We start from the raw sequence: 9619 nt of genomic DNA, 5'->3' as shown, positions 1-9619 counted from the left end.
GGATTGTGCCCACTACATGAATGTGTTCGTATGTTGGCTAGTCAATTGGCGGAGGGTGTTGATCTGAAGACATATTAGTTGGCTTATGATGATAACAACACACGAGTGCATACACCCACGTTTGAACCGGCGAATCTGACTCCTCAACATCGTAAGCATCTCTTTTCCCCTGATGTAGACCCATCCCCCATCTTGAATGAAGAAGCTGAATTCGATGCCTTAACCCATTGCAATTGGGATATGGAAAACCTTCAAATCCAGGAACCAGAAGGCTCGGCACAGGATGACCCGGCGGCGCCTTGAATGAGACATCAACCTGAAGCTTAACTCGGACGAATTGACAGCCGGGTGATGTTACTGATTGTTGATGAACTTTTGTCCAAGATCCTGGGCTGCATGTAGCCTTGTAATATATTGAGTTGTAAAAACTGATTGTCTATGCCATGCCTTCGTGCATGTTTTAAGATTTTTGTATCGCATTTGAACTTGTCAATGGATTATGATATGGCTCAAATGATGCTTTCGTCCATATAAACCGCCTTTCTAAAATCTTCCACTGTTGTAATTTATCTCGCCATCGCAAGGTAACGGCTCCATAACATGACTGCTCAGTATGAGCCGACATAAAATATTGAATCCTTCCCTGGAAAAAGTAATACCATATAATTGCAATAAGTCTCTTTTAATAAACTGGCTCGATGAGACTTGGCAGGGAGACTCGCTTGCAAGGCTCTAGTCATGCCCTAATGTGGGTGGGTGTAATAACCCTTTATGATAAGCTGGCTCAGTGAGACTCTGTGATTTAGACTGGTTGATTAGGCTCAAGTCATGCTTCAGTGAAGTGTGTACGTTAACCCATGGTTTCTCCTGTTTCCATATGCCAACTCTCAGACGACACACCTGATGTTTTAACCTTAACAAGTTCAGGGTCCACAATGGATTGACTTGCCAAGAGTACACGGGCCTTTTAGGGGGGTCGCACAAACATGCAGTCAGGTCTAACCATCATATAGCGGTAATTTTTCACATACCAAGAGGGTGAGAAAGCTAAACTAAGTGAATACGAAGCCCCCAAGTGACCAATGCTCAGGGAAAAGCCTAGCATAGGATTGCAGAAGACAATGCTATTACTGCCAAACAATCTGGGGACCAGTGGCCCCCAGATGAGGTGGCTTTATCCACCTATTACCATTGGCGCCTATCTTTGAACCGTGCATCATGGCAACTGGTCCTCTTTGGCTCATAGCACCTATGTTTGGACGGTCAGAGCATGGCGGCTCAACCTCTTTGGTATCGATAACGTCCATTGTTGAATGGCCACATCATGGCGGCTCATCCTCTTGGGCGATTTAGTTTAAATAAAGACCCATGCTCATGATATAAGCTGAAATGGCAGAGACCTCGAGTTCCGAGGGTGTCGGCTTTATTGTGTTTATAAGATAGCATGTACAAAAACTTGAAGTAGGTACATAAATAAAGAGCCAATGGCTCTAAGTATAATAAGGCAAAAGATGAGCGATGTTCCACGGCCGGGTTGTCTCCTCCTCTGACGTGTGTTTATTTGGACGCAGGTCTATCAGATAGTATGAGCCACTGTTAAGACTTTTGCTGATGACGAAAGGACCCTCCCATGGTTGTGAAATTTTATGCATGCATGTATGATCTTGAATCCGTCGAAGCACTAAGTCACCATCCTGAAAAGTCCGGCTCTTAACTCTACGACTATGATAGCGACGTAGGTCTTTCTCATATATAAGTGATCTTGCTGCTGGCAAATCACGCTCTTCCTCCACGGTGTCCAAAGAATATTGACCTGCCTACTCGTTGTTTGCTTCAACATAAGCGATGACTCGAGGAGAATCATGCCGTATATCACTTGGTAATACCGCTTCAGCTCCATAAACTAGAAAAAGGGGCATGTAACCAGTGGATCTGTTTGGCATTGTCCTGAGGCTCCAAATCACCGCGGGGAGCTCCTCAACCCAACAACCCGGAGTATGCTATAAGGAAACCATGAGTCGAGGCTTGATCCCTCATAAGATTTCCTGATTATCTCGCTCAGCCCGTCCGTTGGACTGTGGATGTGCTACTGTTGATACATCAAGCCGGATATGCTCCTGCTGGCAAAATTTCTTCATGGCCCCTTTGGATAAATTGGTACCATTATGAGTGATAATGCTATGAAGACAGTCAAACCGGAAAATCAGCCTTTTTAGGAACTTGACTGCTATCTCTGTTTCATAATTGCTGACAGGCTCTGCCTCAACCCACTTGGTAAACCTGTCAACCGCCACTAGTAGATGAGTATATTTGTCGGAAGACATCTTAAACGAGCCAACCATATGAAGCCCCCAGACCACAAAAGGCCAAGTGATTGGAATCATACACAATTCCTGAGCCAGCACATGGGCTTGTCGGGAGAATTTTTGACATCCGTCACACTTGTGTACTATATCCTCAGCGTCTGCATGAGATGTCAACCAATAAAATCCATGACGAAAAGCTTTTGATACCGAAGATCGTGAGACGGCATGGTGGCCACAGTTGCCAACATGAATCTCGTTAAGGATCTCCTATCCTTCCTTAGGGGAACACAACGTTCAAAAACACCGCTAACAATTCTTTTGTGCAACTCGCCCTTATGAATAACCATGGACTTGCATCATCGTATTATCTGTCAGGCAATGAGTTCCTCAGCCGGGAGCTCCCCTCGAGCTAGATAAGCAAAGCATGGCACTGTCCATAGGAGTCACCCAGAGAGCCGCCACCAACTGCGATTCCGGGTCAGGGATGGCTATATCTTCCTCAGATGGTAACTTACCAAAGGCGTTGTGGAGAACATCCAAGAACACATTGGGGGGAACCATCTTGCGTTGAGATCCGAGTCATGACAATGCATCTGCCGCCTCGTTGTGCCGTCGATCAATGTGATCAACCTGATAGCCATGAAAGTGACCCACCACATCGTAAACTTCAAGTCTGTAAGCCGCCATTAGGGGGTCCTTGAAATCCCAAGTTCTAGACACCTGTTGAGCCACCAAATCCGAGTCGCCTAAGCACCCGATCCGGCTAAGGTTCATCTCCTTAGGTATCCTGAGCCCATGTAAGAGATCCTTATACTCAGATGCATTGTTACTACAAGGGAACATGAGTCGTAGAACACAACAGAACTTGTCACCTCGTGGAGAGGATAACACTACACTAGCCCCCAAGCCTTCCATTTGCCTAGAGCCATCAAAATGTATAGTCCAGTACGTGTTATCTGGCCTATCCTCTGGGAGCTGAAGCTTAGTCCAATCGTTGACGAAATCCACCAGTGCTTGGGATTTGATGGATGTATGAGGCATGTATTTTAGATGACGGGGACCAAGTTCAATTGCCCATTTAGCAATACGATGTGTAGCGTCTCGGTTCTGTAAGATGTCCCCAATTGGGGTTGAACTGACCACAGTGATTGGATGCTCCTGAAACTAGTGCTTCAGCTTTCGGCTTGCCATAAAAATTACAAAGACCAGCTTTTCCCAATGTGGGTACTGCTGTTTGGACAAGGTGAGTACTGCACTACCGAAATACACCGTCCGCTGAACCAGATATTCTTTCCCTGCTTCCTTGCGCTCAACGACAACTGCAACACTCACTGCCTTAGAATTAGCAGTGATGTAGAGGAGCATGGGCTCTTTGTCGGTCGGGGCGGGTGAAACGGCCGGCTCAGTCAACTGCTTCTTGAGGGCTTCGAAGGATTCATTAGCTGCATCCGTACAGACAAAATTATCTGTCTTCTTGAGAAGTTGATAAAGAGGGATCGCCTTCTCACAAAGGAGACTAATGAACTGACTTAACTCCGCTAAGCGACCCGCCATGCGCTGGACCTCGTTTATATTGGCCGGCTTACCGAGCAAAGTGATTGCCTTGATTTTATCCGGGTTAGCCTCAATGCCTCGCTCGAACACTAGGAAACCTAGTAGCTTTCCTGCTGGAACACCAATAATACACTTGGCCAGGTTAAGCTTCATCTGGTACACTCGAAGATTATCAAACGTCTCCTTGAGATCCTCCAAGAGTGTTTCCTTCTTCTGAGACTTCGTACGATGTCATCAACATAGGCATGAACATTGCACCCATTCTGACTGCGCAAACAGTTCTGGATGCAACGTTGATAAGTAGCCCCCACGCTCTTAATTCCAAAGGGCATACAGACATAGCAGGAAGCGCCAAAAGGGTTTATGAAAGCCAATTTTTCTTGATCCTCCTTGGCCATCTTGATCTAGTGGTAACCTGAGTACGCATCTAGGAAACGCAAGCGCTCACAACCAGCCGTAGAGTCAATTATTTCATCGATACGGGGAAGAGCAAAAGGATCCTTTGGACAAGATTTGTTGAGATTGGTGTAATTGATACACAAATGAAAGGTGTCGTTCTTCTTTTGAACCAGAATAGGGTTAGCCAACCACTCAGGATGAAAACCTTCGATGATGAACCCGGTAGCTAGGAGCCGGGCGACATCGTCCCCAATGGCCTTGTGAATCTCCTCATTAAACGACGGAGTTATTTTCACATTGATTTCATCTTTGGATCCATATTAAGGTGGTGATGAGTGAATTCTCACGACACTCCAGGCATGTCAGAAGGCTTCCATGCGAAGATGTGCCAATTCTCACGGATGAATTTGATTAGCGTGCTTTCCCATTTGGGATCCAGGCCTGTCCCAATAGTGAACTGCTTAGAAGAGTCACCTCGGGTGATATCAACTTGCTTGGTATTGTCAGTTGACTAGAACTTGAGGGGTGGTTCAGACTCGGTGGAGGGCTTCTTGAGGGGGGTCATATCTGCCGGGTCAACATTAGCTCCATAGAATTTCAACTCCTCAACTACACACGCCAACTCTGCATAAACAACATACCCTTCCTCGCACTCCTGATCTATCTTCCGTCTTCCACTCACAATAATGATACCTTTGGGATCCGACATCTCGGGTTTTAGGTACACATAGCAAGGCTGGGCCATAAAGCGAGCGTAAGCCGGCCTCCCGAAGAGGGCATGATAAGGGCTAGTGATTCTGACCACCTCAAGCATCAAGGCTGCACTTCGATAGTTAAATTTATCACCAAAAGCCACATTTAACTTGATCCGCCCGACCGTGTGTGCCGATTTACCTCAAACATCAGGTCTTTCTTAGAAAAGTTCATCTGTCGGAAGGTGTTATAGTACTAGATATTGATGTTGCTCCCCTCATCAATGAGAACCTTTGTGAGGGTGTATCCACCAACCTCAGTTGCTACCACCAAAGCTTAATCGCCAGGGTTGTTAACCCGAGGAGGGTGATCGTCCCTACTCCAAGTGACTAGCTGTTCGGACCAACTGAGGTATATGGGAACTGTCGGCTGAACCATATCGATGGCTCTATGCTTGAGCTTTTTATCCCATGCACAAGAGCTGGTGGCGAATACGTGGTATTGACCAGTGTTCAATTGCTAAGGGTTGCTCTAAAACCTATCCGGACTATTATGTTGCTGGTTATTCTTGCCGGAATGTTGCCCATTGCGATTTGCTGAGCCGCCTTAACCCTGAAAACCGGATCGTTGGAACCCACCGGATGAGCCCCCATGTGACCCGCCATGACCTTAATGGCCACGATGTCGACCACCACTGCCTCCTTGATTGTCCCTCGAAGCCTGGATAAGGAACTCTTGCATAATATAGCAATCTTCCCAGGAATGAGTGGATGGAGTATCCGGGGTACTATGCTGGGGACAAGGTGCTTTGAGCATCTCCTCATAGTTGTGCGGCTTCCTCCCGTTGTAAGGTCGAGTGTTTCTCCGCCACTTCCTTAAACTAGTATTGGTGTTGGATTCCAGGTCTGACCTGCCATAGGGCTGTCTCTGCTTTCCTTGTCCTCCCGGGTTACCATTGTGTCCATGATTCTGATGGTGACCCTTAGCACCGTCACTTTTTTTGCTCTTACTAGCCTAATCCTCGTCTGAACCGACATCCTTCTTGCCATCTGACTTGGCATATCTGGTGAGAGTACCCATTAACTCGCCCATGTCTTGTACTTTTCGCTTGAATCGACCAAGCTTCAAGACAAGTGGCTGAAAGTGGCAATTTTCCTCTAGGATCAAGACGACCTGAGCGGTTGTGATGCCATCTGATGAATGAATGATTTCCGCAACCCAGCGTGTACAGTGGTGAGCCAACTCGTCGCTGCATTGAACACAATGCTGTAGATCCACAATCGTCATTGGGCGTTTGTTGGTTCCTCGGAAATTTTTGATGAACCACTCCTTCAACTCTGCCCACGTGTTGATGGAATTGGGTGGTAGGTTTCTTAACCATGTTTGAGCCGGCCCTTTCAGCATCATTGTAAGGTACTTGGCACACACCACATCGCTGGCATCAAGCATGTCCATAGCAATCTGGTAACTCTCAATCCATGCGGCCGGCTCAAGATCTGTTGTATAGTTAGGCACCTTGCGAGGGCCTTTGAAGTCCTTTGGCATGCACTCGTTGCGGAGAGCCAAAGATAAGCAGGGGACACCGGCAGTCCTGCACTTGACTCACTATGCCTGGGCATTGGCTGAGGGTAAGTCGGAACCACCTGAGCCACCAGTGCCGCAGCCGCTTCTGCTTCTGCTTGACGAGCGGCGCGGGCCACGTTCACGTGCGCTTGGTGATACATCTCCAACGTATCCATAATTTTTGCTTGTTCCATGCTATTATATTATCTATTTTGGATGTTTTATATGCATTAATATGTTTTTCTATTATTTTTGGGACTAACCTATTAATCTAGACCGTAGTGCCAGTTTTTGTTTTTTCCACGTTTTTGAATATTGCAGATAAGGAATATTAAATGGAGTCCAAACGGAACAAATCCCCAGAAAGATTTTTCTTGGACCGAAGACACCCAAGAGACTTGGAGTAGGGGGCAAGGCACTTGCTGGGAGGCCACAAGCCTGCAGGCCGCGCTCTAGTGGGGTGGTCGCGCCCCTAGTTTGTGCACCCCTGCAGGTCTCCTAACCCTATTTCTTGGCCTATAAATTCCCAAATATTCTCGTATCGCCAAGAAGAGCCACAAAAATACTTTTACGCTGCCTGGAGCCTCTGTTCCCGAGAGATCCAATCTGGGAGCCTTTTCCGGTAATATGCCAGAGAGGGAATTGATCGCAGAGGGCATCTACATCAACTCTAGTGCCCCTCCGATGATGTGTGAGTAGTTCACCACAGACCTACGGGTCCATATCTAGTAGCTAGATGACTTCTTCTCTCTCTTTGATCTTGAATACCATGTTCTTCATGATCTTCATGGAGATATATCCGATGTAATACTCTTTTGCGATGTGTTTGTCGAGATCCGATGAATTGTGAGTTTATGTTCAGATTATATATGAATATTGTTGGATTCTCTTCTGAATTCTTATATGCATGATTTCATATCTTTGCAAGTCTCTTTGAATTATTGGTTTGGTTTGGCCAACTAGATTGGTAATTCTTGCAATGGGAGAAGTGCTTAGTTTTGGGTTCAATCTTGCGGTGTCCTCACCCAGTGACAAAGTAGGGGTAGCAAGGCACGTATTGTATTGTTGCCATCGAGGATAAAATGATGGGGTTTTCATCACATTGCTTGAGTTTATCCCTGTACATCATGTCATCTTACTTAATGTGTTACTCTGTTCTTCATGAACTTAATACTCTAGATGCAGGCAGGAGTCGGTCGATGTGTGGAGTTATAGTAGTAGATGCAGAATCGTTTCGATCTACTTGATACGGACGTGATGCCTATATGCATAATCATTGCCTTAGATATCTTCATAATTATTTTCTTTTCTATCAATTACTCGACAGTAATTTGTTCACCCACCGTATTATTTTCCTTATGAGAGAAGGCTCTAGTGAATCCTATGCCCCCCTGGTCTATTTTCCATATTATACTTTCAGATCTATAAACCAAAAATACTTTGCTGCAATTTATTTACTTTTATTTCCACAACCTTTTATATCTATATCTATCAGATCTCATCCTTGCAAATAACTCTGAAGGGATTGACAACCCCTTTATAGCGTTGGGTGCAAGTGTTTGGTTATTTGTGTAGGTAATACTATTGGGGCCTGGCCTGTTCCTCATACCGAGTTGATACCTTAGTTCTCAAAAAAAGGGGGAAATACTTATCTACTTCTCTGCATCTCCCTTTCCTCTTCAAGGGAAAACCAACGCAAGCTCAAGAGGTAGCACTTGGGCATTTGATATCGGAGGCCGGGTCAAGTAAACTTGAGGTTGTTGTCGGCGACCGTTGCTGGAAACTGCTGGAGGCTCGTCATGGCGACTCTTGGTGCGGCTGGCATGTGGCGTGGAGTGCAACGGATCATGGTTGTAAGAAAATTGTGCCTTTTGAACCCGTGTAGTCTTCAGCTTCTCGATGGCATTCCTAGCCTCAACCTCGACCGAGGTGTTTCCATGGAGAGGGAGCGACTCCAGGTTACGTATGGCAGCCACCATATTATCAACAGGGTTAGAGAAGTGGCCCTGTAGCATTCGGAATCGCTGAGTCGGTGATCGTGCCGGTGGAGGCTGAGCCGGCTCAACCTGTCGGTCTGTTTGTCGAGGGTGTCCCGCTCCACCCTCGGCGTGCGTGGGCCGTCAAACAAGCGTGTTGGGTCAAGATCAACCGGAAGCCAAGTCCAATGTATCCTCTGGTGTACCGTGTTGGAAGTGTTTCGACAACATTCCATCTGCCAAGCCTCGGCCTTCAAGCGCTCTGATTCATTATTGATTCGAGATTGTAGTTCTGCCATCCGGGTGTTCTCGACGTCCATCTCTCGCTGCACCTTAGCCATCTCTCCGCGAAGTTTTGTTAGCTCCGTGTTGATCTCCTCCTGATTTCGGCAGTAACTAGGGTCGCCACGAGTTTTGTCATCTCCCCCTTCAAATCCATCATGGCTTGAGTCGGCGTCTTGCCAGACCCACTAGCTCCCTTGGCGGCGGTTGCCCCTGGCAGATCCTGAGTCGGCGCGGCGCCTGCCATGTAGATGGTGACCTGGCGGGGTGGCTCTTGTAATTCTTTGGAGATTTCCACCTAGGGGAATACCCAAGCCTCCCATTGTAGAGGGCCACATCGATTGTGTGTCTCCCATGGTTGACTCGCTATTAGAGTTAATAGGGGTATCTCCGCGGGCCGCCGGCTCATCTGGCAGGCAGATCCCTTGGGTGAAGCCGACGAAGACGTGACGCCACCCGACTTGACGCTGGGTGGGTTGAGCGAGTCGAGCCAGCTCGACGATGTTGGTGTAGATGTCCGGCTTGTGAATAGAGTGCCGACTTTGCCAATGAAGACATGCATCTTGCCGAAGGGGACCCGGTATCCAGACTTTATTGAATCGGCTCGGGACCCCAACTTAAATTGTCGATGTAGCACTTTCCACTTCAACTCTTGGTAATTAGATCAACCGCGTAGCTCCCAAACCCTGGAAGGGTTCCCTTTGTGAACTCAATTCTACCGTGCGAGGTCCCCACGGTGAGCGTAAACTGTCGTGGTTTTGTCACAATAGATGTCCTCGTGAAAGGACTTAGTGATGAGGCCATCACAATTACGTGGCGACTCAAAGGGCTTGATCGAGAACGACA

The sequence above is a fragment of the Hordeum vulgare genome, chromosome 5H (assembly GCF_904849725.1).
Source record: "Hordeum vulgare subsp. vulgare chromosome 5H, MorexV3_pseudomolecules_assembly, whole genome shotgun sequence".
NCBI classification, from domain to species: domain Eukaryota; kingdom Viridiplantae; phylum Streptophyta; class Magnoliopsida; order Poales; family Poaceae; genus Hordeum; species Hordeum vulgare.
Note: the sequence above shows the minus strand (reverse complement) of the source record.